The sequence below is a fragment of the Bubalus bubalis genome, chromosome 6 (assembly GCF_019923935.1).
Source record: "Bubalus bubalis isolate 160015118507 breed Murrah chromosome 6, NDDB_SH_1, whole genome shotgun sequence".
Lineage (NCBI taxonomy): Eukaryota > Metazoa > Chordata > Mammalia > Artiodactyla > Bovidae > Bubalus > Bubalus bubalis.
The window spans coordinates 97,095,905-97,111,793 of record NC_059162.1 but is presented as its reverse complement, the minus strand read 5'-3'; the positions used below and the strand labels follow the sequence as shown (position 1 = coordinate 97,111,793).

At 43.7% G+C, this 15,889-nt stretch overlaps 1 protein-coding gene across 1 annotated transcript in view; it reads right to left on the bottom strand.

The window, feature by feature from the left end:
• Positions 1 to 15,889, bottom strand: part of AGBL4 (AGBL carboxypeptidase 4) — a 1,467,749-nt gene that overhangs the window by 293,703 nt on the left and 1,158,157 nt on the right. The window lies entirely within an intron of this gene.

Sequence of the window (15,889 nt, the reverse complement as noted above, 5' to 3'; positions counted from 1 at the left end):
GACATCTATTCCATTTATGCAGGTGTCTGGATCAAGTTCTCTCCTTTTCCACTCAGCTGAACTTGGGCTCTCCCACCAGCTCTGGTCAGCTAGAATCCAGGCTGACCAAATGGACTGGTTCTCTGCTGCCCCCACCTGTCTGGAGCCAGGCTTCCACAGTAGATTTAAGACTCAACATTCTGCTTCTTGGGTCTCCCTCTTACACTTCCTCATAAGGCAGGAACAGAGAGGACAGCAACCAAGGCCAACCTCCACGCATAACCTTTTCTAGTGTGTGCTTAGGTGCCCCTGTAGAGGCACCTGGGAGACGTAGGTCTGTTTTGGGTGGGTGGTGGAGGCTGTGTGGTCAGCAGGCAAAAGGCCAAGACATTTTGTTTCTGTCCAGAGTCTTGGCAACATCTTGAGCACCTGATAGTCTGCAGTCACACCAGGAATGTTCCCGGGATTTGGCCAAATTCATTTATAAGAGACAGACTTGGAAAGGCCATCATCCTCCTTCAGAAGCAAATGACTTCACCAGCTCCATCTTCCAGCTGCAGAAATTGGTTAATTACAAGGGCTATGATTCACAATCAGTATTATCTCCTTGGCATCTACTTCACTGAAGGCAAATATTTATGACCACATTTGAGAAAGGGCACATTGTTTTAATCAGGACCATACATGGAACTGGGCTTCCCTGATGACTCAGACAGTAAAGAATCAGACTGCAGTGTGGGAGACCTGGGTTTGATCCTTGGATCGGGAAGATGCCCTGGAGAAGGGAACGGCCACCCACTCCAGTCTACTTGCTTGGAGAATTCCTTGGACAGAGGAGCCTGGCAGGCTACAGTCCATGGGGTCATAAAGAGCTGGACATGACTGAGAGACTGGCACACGGACACACTGATACACGGAACACTGAACTGACTCTTAGGGCATTGAGGCCAATTTCTGCTTTTTTTCTGTCTGAAGCATTTGGGACAAAAAACACAGGCAGGTACTAGATTGAGGCCCTGATTTTCACAAGATATAGACAACCACAGGTACTAATCCCAAGAAATAAATCCTAAACATAAAGAAATGCTTTATGTACAAAGATGACTACTACAGGTTGTTTTTTTTTTTTTATAACAGTGAAAAAAAATATTAACTTAAATGTTCAGTTCAAAAGGGGTAAATGAGTTATTACACATTTACTTGATGGAAAATTATCAACATTAGGAATAATGGTAATGAAGCATTGCATATTAATGTGGAAAAGTTTTGCATTGTGCTGTTAAAAGTAAAAAGAGAAGCAAAATAAGGTGGGTGTTCTATACCTCTTAAAAATATGCATAGAAAAAAGCCTGTAAGAAAATACAGTGATATAACAACAGTGGTATTCTTTGAGCATTTCACCTATTTTGTCCTACATTTTTCTTGAATGAATGTGTATTATTTTACAATCAAAATTCACTGAAAATGGCAAGAAGAGGAAGTGATTGGTCACATTGGCAATTTTACAAGGTTGCTGTATTCTGCACCTTGGATTGAGGAAGCCAGCTGGTATCGTGGTAAAACATTTTTATTTGGTCAGGAGATAAGTATTAAGATTACTTATGGCAGGCCCCACTACGGAACATTTTGTCTTTACCTTCAAGGTTTCATGGAATACTGGGGAAGGACAGCTCCCCCACTGTGTGAAAGAGGTTAGTGTGGAGTGCTGAGGGAGCATAGAGCAGGCTCCTAATCCAGCCTGAGTGTCAGTGAGGGCTGCCTGGAGGTGGTAACATTCAAGATAGGTTTTGAAGCATAAAGACGAAGAGGACATCTCCGGAAAAGAAAACAGGTCAAAAATGGTACGTGAAAGAACTTGTTATGTTTGGGGAATAACCAGTACTTCATTGTAGCTGAAATGTTGGGTGCATGGGAAATGAGTAATAGAAAGGGCCCCCAGGCTAGATTCTGAAGAGCCTTGAATATCATTCTAAAGCAGCCCTTCTCTGAGAAAGTCGAGGAGAGGTTTATCCTGAGGGCAATAAGGAGCCATTGAGAGTGTTAACTGGGGCAGGAGGTGATCAGAGCTGTGTGCCAAGAATATCTCTCTGGCTGCAGCATGGACTTGGAAATGGATTTAGGGGAAGGATAAAAGAGTGATTAAAGATAGAGAAGTCTATGTAGGTAGCAAGGCAGTAATTCTGGTGAAAGGAGCAAAGTATGAACCAAGGAGTGCTAGACTTACAAGAGCCCTTAGAAATCTCCCAGCCTTTGACATTGGAGGAAGAGCATGTTTTTGGATCAGTTTAACACTTAAATCAATAGACTGAGCAAATCAGACTGCTCTCCATAGTGTGGATAGGCCTCATCCATCAGCTGAAGGCCTGAATAGAACACAAGCAGACTACAGCTTCCCACTCCTGCCTGACTGCCTTTGAGTTGGGACATCAGTTTTTCCCTGCCTTCACACTCTAATAGAAACATTAGCTCTTCCTGGGCCTTGAGCTCACTTGTCTTGCCTACCTTTGGACTAGAACTACACCAACAGCTCTCCTGGTCTCCAGCTTGCCAGCTAAAGATCTTGGCATTTGTCAGTCACTATAATGACACGTACCAGTTCAGATACATAGATACGCATACATGTCTATTGCTATTGGTTCTGTTTTTATAATCAGATTTCTATTAATATACAATAAGTTCCCTACATATGAATCTTCAAGTTGCAGACTTTCAAAGATGTGAACAGACAATCCATTGACGTCAGGCGTGACTAACATTGCAGCTTGTTCTCCATCCCCTATTGCTGATGATTCTTCAGCTCTACCATCTCCTACCTCCTCTCCGCACTCCACTCAGTAATTCTTCTTGCCTGTCCACTCAATTCCAGCCCCTGTATGCCAGCTGTTGTACTATACTCTGTGTGTGTTAGTTGCTCAGTCGTGTCCGACTCTTTGCGACCCTATGGACCGTAGCCCACCAGACTCCTCTGTCCATGGGATTCTCCAGGTGAGAATACTATAGTGGGTGGCCATGCCCTCCTCCTGGGGATCTTCCTAACCCAGGGATGGAACCTGCGTCTCTTATGTCTCCTGAATTTGCAGGTGGGTTCTTTACCACTAGCGCCACCTGTACTTTCCAAGGTACTGAACTGCAAGATTAAAAATGTTTTCTTTGTTTTTTATTTGTTAATTTTTAATGTATTGTTTGTGTGAAAAGTATTATAAACCTATTATAGTACAGTACTATATAGCCTGTTGTGTTAGTTGGGTACCAAGGCTAACTTTGTTGGACTTATGAACAAACTGGACTTAGGAACAGAACAGAATTCATTTGTATGTAGAGGACTTACTGTTAATAATAATAATATTGGTCTTTTTGCATCCACCCTGCCTCACTAGCACCAGAGTTGACTTAATGAGTGGCAAAGTTGGCATGTAAGCCTAGGTTTCATGGCTCCCGCCTCCTGGGGCCTTTTCACTGTTCCACACTGCACCAAACCTACCAGGACCATCTGAGAGAAAAACTCTCCCTGATTGCCTGTACCAGCTTTTCTGGCATCAGACCTTCCCAGATTCTAGAAGGGGGAAGTCTTGGTTTCTTAATATATCTTAACTATTCACTACATGGTTATCCATTAACAGGGCAAAGCTTTCCTTCATTCTCGCAGAGTGTTTTCAGTAGGCACTGCTAGAAAACAAATCCTAGGGAGCAATTTTGCTTTCCCATCACCATCTACCACCTCTGTTTCCCCCTGTTATATCCAACCTTGCTCAGCAGGCTGAAACATAGTGCCAAATAATTAGCCAGCCTTCCCTGCTAAGTAAGTCAGTCCTACCTGGAGACCAGCACTCAGAGGTTGGGGAGCCTCTGGCACCAAGGCAAACGTCAGCTGGGGCAGACTAAGGATTCAGTGATCAGAGGTGGGGGCCCCCATCTACCACCTTTTCCCTCCATTCTCCAGGGCCTCTGCTTACAAGGCCTCGTTTTTGCCTGACAAATTCCCACTTTTCCTTAATGCCCAGTCTCAAAGCTTCCTTTGAGCTCCCACAGCTCCCTGTGTGCATTTTTACCTGAGTATCTCTTCATTTCTTTTCTTCCTTTGGACCATCTCTAGATCAAGCATAATGTCTTATGCCTTTGTTTCTCAGTGCCCAACACAAAATATGGAAATGAAAGATGGACCAGCATATGTTTAACACAAGAATGAATAATTGAATGAGTGATTAATAATCTGAATTTTAGGCCTTCTTATTTCATCTCTGAACCAAGGCACCTTGCTAGGCCTTAATTCTGGCATCTGTAGAATGGGAATATATGCTTCTCAGAATTATTGCAAGGAATATATGAAAGAGAGGATTTGGTGGGACTAGGCAACTGCACAGAAAGGCTGTACACACACATGGGAGTGTACCTGGGGAGTCATCAGGGTAGTTAGTTACTGCCTCTCAAGATGTGAGCCCTCCAAGGGCAATATTTTTCTTCAATCTCATTTGTTCCTCTCTCCCTCTTTCACTTTCCCTCTCTCCATTCTCTCTTTGTCTTTTTTTTTCTTCCTGACCTCATATTCTAACTTAGTGAAACTATGAGCCATGCCATGTAGGGCTACCCAAGAGGGATGGGTGACGGTGGAGAGTTCTGACAAAACGTGGTCCACTGGAGAAGGGAATGGCAAACCACTTCAGTATTCTTGCCTTGAGAACCCATGAATAGTGTGAAAAGGCAAAAAGATAGGACATGGGAAGATAACTCCCCAGGTTGGTAGGTGCCCAATATGCTACTGGAGATCAGTGGAGAAATAACTCCAGAAAGAATGAAGGGATGGAGCCAAAGCAAAAAGAATACCCAGCTGTGGATGTGACTGGTGATAGAAGCAAGGTCCAATGCTGTAAAGAGCAATATTGCATAGGAACCTGGAATGTCAGGTCCATGAATCAAGGCAAATTGGAAGTGGTTAAACAGGAGATGGCAAGAGTCAACTTCGACATTTTAGGATACAGCGACTAAAATGGACTGGAATGGGTGAATTTAACTCAGATGACCATTATATCTACTACTGAGGGCAAGAATCCTTTAGAAGAAATGGAGTAGCCATCATAGTCAACAAAAGAGTCCAAAATGTAGTACTTGGATGCAATCTCAAAAATGATAGAATAATCTCTGCTGGTTTCCAAGGCAAACCATTCAATATCACAGTAATCCAAGTCTATGCCCCAAACAGAAATGCTGAAGAAGCTGAAGTTGAATGGCTCTATGAAGACCTGCAAGACCTTCTAGAACTCACACCCAAAAAAGATGGCCTTTTCATTATAGGGGACTGAATGCAAAAGTAGGAAGTCAAGAGATACCTGGAGTAACAGGAAAATTTGGCCATGGAGTACAGAATGAAGCAGGGCAAAGGTTAACAGAGATTTGCCAAGAGAATGCACTGATCATCACAAATACCTCTTCCAACAACACAAGAAAAGACTCTACATATGGACATTGCCAGAGGGTCAATATGAAATCAGATTGATTATATTCTTTGCAGCCAAAGATGGAGAAGCTCCATACAGTCAGCAAAAACAAGACCGGGAGCTGACTGTGGCTCAGATCATGAAACAAATTCATACTTAAACTGAAGAAAGTAGGGAAAACCACTAAACCATTCATGTATGGCCTAAATCAAATCCCTTACAATTATACAGTGTAGGTGACAAATAGATTCAAGGGATTAGATCTGATAGAGTGCGTGAAAAATTATGGACGGAGGATCGTGACATTGTACAAGAGGCAGGGATCAAGACCATCCCGAAGAAAAAGAAATTCAAAATGGCAAAACGGTTGTCTGAGGAGGCCTTACACATAGCTATGAAAAGAACAGAAGTGAAAGGCAAAGGAGAAAAGGAAAGATATACCCGTTTGAATGCAGAGTTCCAAAGAATAGCAAGAAGAGATAAGAAAGCCTTGCTCAGTGATCAGTGCAAAGAAATAGAGGAAAACAACAGAATGGGAAAAACTAGAGATCTCTTCAAGAAAATTAGAGACACCAAGGGAACATTTCATGCAAAGATGGGCTCAATAAAGGATAGAAATGGTATGGACCTGAAAGAAGCAGAAGATATTAAGAAGTGGTGGCAGGAATACACAGAAGAACTATACAAAAAAAGGATCTTCCTGACCCAGATAATCACGATGCTATGATCACTGACCTACAGCCAGACATCCTGGAATGCGAGGTCAAGTGGGCCTCAGGAAGCATCACTAGGAACAAAGCTAGTGGAAGTGATGGAATTCCAGTTGAGCTATTTCAAATCCTAAAAGATGATGCTATTAAAGTGCTGTACTCAATATGCCAGCACATTTGGAAAACTCAGCAGTGGCCACAGGACTGGAAAAGGTCAGTGTTCATTCCAGTCCCAAAGAAAGGAAATGCCGAAGAATGTTCAAACTACCACACAATTGCACTCATCTCACATGCAAGCAAAGTAATGCTCAAAATTCTCCAAGCCAGGCTTCAATAGTACATGAACTGTGAAATTCCAGATGTTCAAGCTGGATTTAGAAAAGGCAGAGGAGCCAGTGATCAAATTGCCAACATCCGTTGGATCATTAAAAAAGCAAGAGAGTTCCAGAAAAACATCTACTTTTGCTCTATTGACTATGTCAAAGCCTTTGACTGTGTGGATCATAACAAACTACCCGACCACCTTAGTGCCTTCTGAGAAATCTGTATGCAGGTCAAGAAGCAACAGTTAGAACTAGGCATGGAACAACAGACTGGTTCCAAATCGGGAAAGGAGTAAATCAAGGCTATATATTGTCACCCTGCTTATTTAACTTAGATGCAGAGTATATCATGAGAAATGCTGGACTGGATGAAGCACAAGCTGGAATCAAGACTGCCAGGAGAAATATCAGTAACTTGAGATGCAGATGACACCACCCTTATGGCAGAAAGCGAAGAAGAACTAAAGAGCTTCTTGATGAAAGTGAAAGAGGAAAGTGAAAAAGTTGGCTTAAAGCTCAACATTCAGAAAACAAAGATCATGGCATCTGGTCCCATCACTTCATGGGAAATAGATGGGGAAACAATGGACACAGTGATACACTTTTTTGGCGGGGGAGCTCCAAAATCACTGCAGATGGTGACTGTAGCCATGAAAGTAAAAGACACTTGCTTCTTGGAAGGAAAGTTGTGACCAATATAGACAGCATATTAAAAAGCAGAGACATTACTTTGCCAACAAAGTAATGTCTAGTCAAAGCTACGGGTTTTCCACTGGTCATGTGTGGTTGTGAGAGTTGGACTATAAAGAGAGCTGAGCTCAGAAGAATTGATGCTTTTGAGCTATGGTGTTGGAGAAGACTTCTGAGAGTTCCTTGGACAGCAAGGAGATCCAACCAGTCTATCGTAAAAGAAATCAGTCTGAATATTCATTGGAAGGACTGATGGTGAAGCTGAAACTCCAATACTTTGGTCATCTGATGCAAAGAACTGACTCATTTGAAAAGACCCTGATGCTGGGAAAGATTGAAGGCAGGAGGAGAAGGGGACATCAGAGTATGAGATGGTTGGATGGCATCACCGACTCAATGGACATGCATTTGAGTAAACTCTGGGAGTTGGTGATGGACAGGGAGCCCTGGAGTGCTGCAATCCATGGAGTCGCAAAGAGTTGGACACGACTGAGTGGCTGAACTGAACTGAGCTGACTTCATATTTTCTCCAAACAGCTAATATATGACAGGTACTTGGGATACAATGAAAGGACAGATAACTTATTCTCTGCTTTTAAGGAGCTCATGGTGAGGAGTCATATATAAAATGACAATCACAACCCAGCATGGCAAAAGCTGGGGCCCAGAAACCTGGGGACTTTGCTCGTATATGGACATAAGCATATTCACTACAGCCCACATGGGCAGAGCAGACTCCCTTTAGGGAGTCTTACCTCCATAAATGGGAGTCAGTTAATTGAAGACTGTTCTAGACATAAGGAGATAGACATGTTTGGAAGAGCTGAGGTGAGAGAGGACATCAGAAAGCTCAGAATGCAAAGTGCTGGGTGAGCGCTGGTGGAGGAGATGGTGGATTGGTTACTGCAAGACTGGACGGGCAGACAGGGGCTGTTCCTACAGGGCTTTCTTACCCATGGTGAGGTACTGGCCTCCACCTGCAGGCAAGTGGCAACTGTGGGATGAATCTGTCTTGGGGAGTGACAGCTCAGAATTTGTTCCCCGAAGGAGCACAACAGGAATCCCAGTGGGAGGAGGACAACTGGGGGAGAGGGAGGCTCTGGACTTCCCACTTTGGGGCAAAAGCTAAGGTCTAGGGAACTTGGCCTGGGGAAGAGAAAACCTGGAGGTCAGTCAAGTTGCTCTCTTCACATGTGAGGGGCTGAGGCGGGAGAGGAAGCAGATGGGTTCTGTGTGTTCCAGGGGTGCGAGGACCAGGGCTTGTGACTGGCTGGTTACCTGAGCAAACCTGGCAGTCCGCTTAGCTCACCGAGCTTCAGTCTCCTCGTTTGTAGGATGAGAGCTGTAACCAGGCTTCAGCACACTGCGGTAAGGGCTTAATGTAAAGAGGCACATCAAGGGCCCGGCACATGTTTGGCACATGGGAGATGCACATGTTAGGCTCCTCATGACTCTAAACATAAATACTGAGATGGGGTGAGAAGTATGTTGGCAGGGGGAGTGGAGAGGGAGGAGGGAAACAAAAATAATTTCAGCTTCGAACACAAAAACAATTCCGCTTGCTTCCTATTTTGGGAGCTGCTGCGGAGGCCAGGAGGAAAGGAAGAATCCCGTTTTAGTGCAACCCGCCTTCTCACTGGGGCTGCAACTTCCAGACTCCAACCTGCCTCTTGAATCAACTTTATGGGAGATTTGGTTGCTGAACGGGCCTAAGGGGTATCAGAGACTTCCTTCAAGGATCAGCTTAAATATCCTGACTTAGAAAAGCCCTCCCTGATACGGCAGCTATCTAGGACTTCCTGTGTAATGTCTCACTACACCATTTGCGTTCAGTCACTCAGTCTTGTCTGACTCTGTGACCCTATGGACTGTAGCTCACCAGGTTCCTCTGTCCATGAGATCTTCCCTGGAAAGAATACTGGAGTGGGTTGCCATTTCCTCCTCCAGGGGGTCTTTTTGATCCAGATGGATTCTTTACCACTGAACCAGTGGGGAGGCCCCACTACACCATTTATTTTACCCTTATTATAGTCTGTCCTCTTGTGTGATTATTTAATGTTTCCTCCTCTGCAATGAAGGCAGAGACTATCTTTGATGTTTCCTATTGTATTTCCAGTGCCTAGAGCAGTGCCTTGGACTTAGTAAGCACTTTATTACTGACTGACTAAAGCAGTAATAAATATAAATAAATATACACATTGCACAAATAAATATACATGTTGGAAGCAAGGGAAAAGGGCATTTTTGGCAGAGGAAACTCCATAAGAAAATGCATAGATGCAGTGATACTCATCATGGATCAAGTACCAAGTGAAAAGTCCAGCATGTCTGAGACATAAAGATGGAAAAGTCTTTGAGGGAAGATGGTGCAAATTCCTTAGTGCCATGCTAAGGGCATTGGGCTGTCTCCTGTGGGTGATGGAGAGACATTGAAGGTACTTAAGCAGGGAAGTCCTTATATTGGAAGACTTCGAGGAGACTGGAGGGGCTTCCTCCCTGTTTCTGGAATCAGTGGCTTGGTCCTCTGCTCTGTTCAGGAACTTCATTTTGGGTGTCAAAGCCCTCTTCCTTCTCTAACCATTGCCTACAATTCAACTTGACTGATAATAACAGATCACTTTATTGCATTTAAGGCCCAAGCTGGGGGAATAATTCCTTCCTGAAGTCCCAGATAATAAGAATTCTTCCTGTCATTCCTTAGATAACTCTTCTCTGTCCAATCAAACTCTCACCTTGCTTCACAAGACCAGGTTTCTAAGCAGCTCTTGCTCCTATCATACACTTCATCCTCTGATTTTATAAAATGGGGTTGGTGAAAATTGCATCTATCCTCTCAGGGTTGGTAGGATAAGTAAACAATACAGGGAGTGTGAAAGAGTATGCTGAAGTGTGCAGCCCTGCCAGAATCTTCCCAGGTGGTGCAGTCGTAAAGAATCCTCCTGCAACGCAGGACAAGCAAGAGACAAGGGTTTGATCCCTGGGTCAGGAAGATCCCCTGGAGAAGGAAATGGCAAACCACCCCAGTATTCTTGCCTAGAAAATCCCATGGACAGAGGAGCCTGGCGGGCTACAGTCCATGGGGTTACAGAGTCGGACATGACCGGGCATGCACACATGCATGCACAGCACTGCCAACACCACGTGCTGTCACCATGAAACACTAAAGCTGGTGCTCTAGGCAGAGACACGGGCACAAATTAGCCAAATGTAAACCTGGGCTCCAGTCCCAGTCCACCACCTCCACCACCACCATAAGCAGGTTTGTGGTGGGACATATAAGCCTCAGTAAGTGAGTCTCCAGAATCTAGAGATCAGATGAGCTGGTTAAGAAATTTCTAGAAAAAGACCAGTGGCCTGAGAGAGAACACATTAGAGAAAAGGAGAGCACGGACTTGGAGGTTATAAATCTCTCTAGAAAGTGAACTAAATAAAGGCTTAGGCAGGAGAAGAATAATTTACAACTTGAACTTCATGCTGATTCTCTGAATTAAATGTTTTCATGACTTGCAGTCAGAAAATTGCCTGTCTGAACCCAGCTTTTTGAACCCTAAAAGATTCTACAAACGCTGGGAGTTTGTGGTTAAGAGGAGACCCACAAGGATCCAGCTGCAGTGTCTTCCCTCCTTTACCTCCCACAGCATAACATCATATTCTGTCCTCCTCTCCACATCCCCTAAAGTTCAGGCACAGTGGAGTGTTTACCTGTTCTTTGACAGCCAGACCTCTGTACATGCTGTTCCCACTGCCTAAAAACTGCTTCTTCCTTCTCTTCCAATCAAGATCTTACTTGATCTTCAAACCCATGGTCAAATGATATCTTTTTCTCTGAAACTTGTAAGATGAAGTTAACCTCTCTTCTTTTGTTGCCTCCAGATGATGACGGTACTGTGCTTTTATTTGGTAGGAATTTTTGTTGATTGTTTCTATGATTTTTTCCTTTATTTTACTGTCTCATAGTCCTAGTCACACGTTTTCATAGAGCTGAGGTCCTTGGTAAATACATGCACGCATGCCTAGTTGCTTCAGTCTTGTCTGACTCTTTGTGACCTCATGGACCATGGCCCACCAGGCTCCTCTTACTGAGGGATTCTCCAGGCAAGAATACTGGAGTGGATTGTTATGCCCTTCTCCAGAGGATCTTCCTGACCCAGATATTGAACTCGCATGTCCTGCATTGGCAGATGGATTCTTTACCACTAGCACCACCTGGGAAACCCCACGTAGCAAATATATGTTAAAGGAAATAACAGAGGAGTAAGGAGGAAATTAATTTTTATTGCATAACAGGTGGCATGCCAAGCACTAGTAGATACTATACTGACTCTCATGACTATGGCTCTCCCTGGCTTCCCAGACTCTGGGCCTTTAAACAGTCTTTGGATGCAGGCACGCTACAGAAAAGCCCTGGGTGAAAGCTCTGGTGTCACGTCTTCATATTCCCTGCTACCCTCCACCCACCCTCCACTCTGCTCTTATCTCTTTGGCTTTTGAATCGTCTGACTCTTGTGTCCTGGCTCTTGATAGATATCACTTGCAGTTACTAACTTCAACTCAAGGCAAGAGTCAGTTCTTACAAACATCTTTGTGCAACCACTTTTTTTGGCATGCTTTCTTATTTAGAAAGCCATCTTAGGTATGGTTGCAGGGAAGAAATAGTTTTAGCTGCACAGAATCACAACAGCTGGGAAATCTTCCATAGGCTAAGGGATGAGACAAACCTTATATGGTGGTATTGTCCTTACAAATGGAAACACAAGGTTCAGAGAGCAAGGAGATTGCATTGCTAGTAAGTGTTGATGCTTGTGTTCAAAGACAGGATGGCTGTCTGATGCCAAAGCATCAGAAAGTAGAAGATAGAGTACCCCCCCACCTCAGTGGAGGTGTCTCTGACAGTGACTGCATCTTCTCCGTGGCTCCAGCTCCTGCTGGACATGTGACCATGGTTCTAGTTTCTGTTGGGTAACCCTAGCTCCTGGGCTCCAGGACCACCTGTCCTCCCTTTGACCCTCTAGCCTAGGATGGCAGTGTCTTCCTGCTGACTTCTGAGTCTGTTCACCATTTTCTGGCTTCTCAACTGGTACCTATTTCCTGCATTGAATCCTTTTTATTTTAAATATTGGAGTGGTTTCTTTTTCTTGGCAGTACACTGACTGACACTCAGATTGAGATTAAAAAAAAAAATCCAAACCACAAATGACAATGATGAGTAACAATAAGTACCAGACTTATAACAATATGCCAGAATTATTAACTGTAATAGTAATGATTGCTAACAGCAGGCTGTGCCTCAGGTATTTCTAGACTGCCAGTTACAATGCATTCTCTAGCCGTAGTTGTAACTCTAGTCCGTTCTTTTCCTTTCATATTTGAATGGTAATAAAATAAAAATAACAAAAATGTAAGGTTAACCTTAAATCTGTTCTATCTGATACAAAATAAGTATACCATTTTTAAACCTTAGTGCTTTCACTGTTGTTAGTAACACCTGTGTGTGTGTGTGTGTGTGTGTGTGTATGTGTATGAGACATCTCACAACCACTGTCTTTGCTCTGATGCCTTACAAAATAAAGGATTGTTGGGCTAAAAAAGCTCTTTGGTGTAGGCCATTGTGAGTCTAGAACCAGACTGTCCATATCCAAGATGGGCCCAGTAACAGCTCAGATCTCTCCTTTGGGATTTTGGACCTGCCACTCATCATCATCATTACCACCATCATCGTAATAGGAAACCATCACAAGCATTTATATATTAATATATGCCAAGCACTGTGGTCTTCCTGTTGACATACGGCTCAGTGAATGAACCATCATAACTCTCCTGTGAAGAAACTGAGACACAGAGAAATTAAAGAACTTGCCCAAGGCCACATGGATAGAAAAAGGGCAGAGTTTGGGTGAGGGCGAGCAGTCTGTCTGTAGAGTTTGAGTCTATGATGCAAGCCACAATTCTTTAGTGCCTCTCTGAGTAGGCTTGGCTATTTGGTGGCCGATTCACGGTACCATGCCTCTGTTCTTTCCCTCTCAGACTTCTTTCCAAAACATCTCATGCCCTACTCCCTGCCCCAACTCTTGGGACAGGAATATGCACATTTCATAATCACTCAGTTGACAATGTACAAGTTCTGCCCTATGGGGGGAAGGGAGGGGATCAAAAAGGCTCTATCACACACAATTCCTCCTCTATCACACACAATTCCTCCTCACTCTTGAATACAACCAGCCCAAGAGAGGCTGGAATATCTCTCAGCGGAAGAGTCTGAAAATACGGTATTTGGAAGAATTTGTCTTTCTAGGAGTTAAATCAGTTTGGAGTAGAAAGTAGAAGGGAAAAAACATCCACAAAAATGATTTTCTGCTTTTTTTTAACTGAAAATTATGGAAATTGTTTCTGACAGCAAATTGCTCCTAATTAATTTCTTGGCTCTGCTGGGAAAATGTACTGTTCTGCTGATTTCTAAATTCCACCAGCTTAATTATCAGAAGAATTTTTTTTTCCTTAAAACTATTAACATGTGGGTTTGCAGTTGGGAGGTTGTCAGCCAAGTGTGAAGGGCAAGGGGGGAGGGGAAGGCAGGGGTTGGATGGGCAACAAAAGGCAAAGGGACACAACTAAGGGCCTGACCCCCACATTGCAAAGTCCAGGAGAATGCTATGTCCACAGGAAAAGAAGTCTCAGTGATGTAGGCAGGGCAATAATGTGAGGAGTGCCTGGGTATGGAGTTGGGAGAATTTGATTCAAATTCCATCTCTATTACTGACCTTAGCCAAACAATGGAGCCTTTTGAGCCTCAGTCATCTTTGTAAAGTGGGGCTGGTGAAATGTCAATATTTACAGAACTCTTGCCACATGCCAGGCAGTATCTAAGTGCTTTCATGTACATTAACATCTTATTCTTCTCCATAGCCCTATAAAATAGTATCTGTAACTCTTTCCAGCTTACAAGTGAGAAAACTAGTTCAGAGGGGCCATGCAAATTGCCTGAGGTTTCACATGTGATGAGTGGCAGAGGCCAGAAAAGAACCCAGAAAGCTGGGCTCACTGTAAGAGGAAGGAGGCTGGGCTCCCAACTACTGGTCAACCTGTCTGCCCTTGTCATTAGACTCAGATTGTCTCAAGTTCAGGGCTTCCCTGGTGACTCAGATGGTAAAGAATCTGCCTGCAATGCAGAAGACCTGGGTTCAATCTCTGGGTCCAGAAGATCCCCTGGAGAAAGGAATGGCTATCCACTTCAGTACTCTTGCCTGGAGAATTCCATGGACTGAGGAGCCTGCAGAGCTATAGTCCATGGCATTGCAAAGAGTTGGACATGACTGAGTGACTAACAACTATCTCATGGTTGGGGGATGATTTCCTACTGATTTTATATTCATAAATGCAGCTAATGTCTAATAAGTAAATAAATGAATAAACAAATGGTTTAATGCTCAATAAAATATTGGCAGAAATCAAATCTGGAATCAGTTAATTTGATGTAATTTATGAAAAAACATTCAATTTCAGTCACTCAACAGTTGTTGATAAAATGTCTGCTGTATGCCAGCCACTGTACTAATCAATAAAAACCTTGGACACTCGGCAATTTTGTTTTGGAAACTGATCCTAAGGAAATAATTGGACACTTGCATAAAGATAGATGAACAAGGATATTCATCACAGCATTCATCCATTCATTCATGCAACAAATATTTTTGAGAGCCTACTATATGCTAAGCATTGTCCTAGGCACTCCCAATGAATAAGATAAAGTCCTTGCCTTCATGCAACTTACAATCTCGTAGAGAAGACAGACCAAAAAAAGCCCAAATGAATACATGTCAGGTGAAAATAAGAGCTAAGAAAATAAAGCAGTAGGGTAAAGGAATGGACTGTAAAAGGAACTGATTTTTGGTTTGGGGCTCAGCAAAAGTGTCTCTGAGGAGGGACAATTTAAGTAGAGGCATTTTTTAAAGCATCTTTATTTTCCAGAACTCCATAAATATTATCTCACTTTATCTTCACAATAGGATGTTGCAGTGCAGTGCTTTTATCTACTTTAATTATTTTTGGCCACACAGTGTGGGATCTTAATCCCTGACTAGGGATTGAACCCGGAGAAGGCAATGGCACCCCACTCCAGTACTCTTGCCTGGAAAATCCCATGGACAGAGGAGCCTGGTAGGCTGCAGTCTATGGGGTCGCTAGGAGTCAGACACGACTGAGTGACTTCACTTTGACTTTTCACTTTCATGCATTGGAGAAGGAAATGGCAACCCACTCCAGTGTCTTGCCTGGAGAATCCCAGGGACATGGGAGCCTGGTGGGCTGCCATCTATGGGGTCTCACAGAGTCGGACACGATTGAAGTGACTTAGCAGCAGCAGCAGCAGGGATTGAACCCATGCCCCCTGCATTGGAAGGATGGAGTCTTAACCATTAAACCACCAGGGAAGTCCCTGAGTAGAGATGTTAATGATGTGACAGAGTCAGCCATGTGAACCTGTGAATTGGTATGAATTGGCGTAGAGCCATGTGAATTGTTGTGCTATAGAAGTGTAGTCTATAAGCTAGTTTTCTTCTGACTTTAGGCAAGTCACTTCAGCTCTCCTGCCTCCTGGGCTGGTACAGAGCAAGGTCCCTCTCTGCCATCCTCCCATCTGTGTTCTAGGAGCTCCATCCTCCCACTGAGGCCCAGGATGAGTTGTATCTGAGAGATCCTCCTGCTACCAATATATTTCCCCAAATCCCAAGACAAGTTAGTCCAACTCATTTGCCAAAGC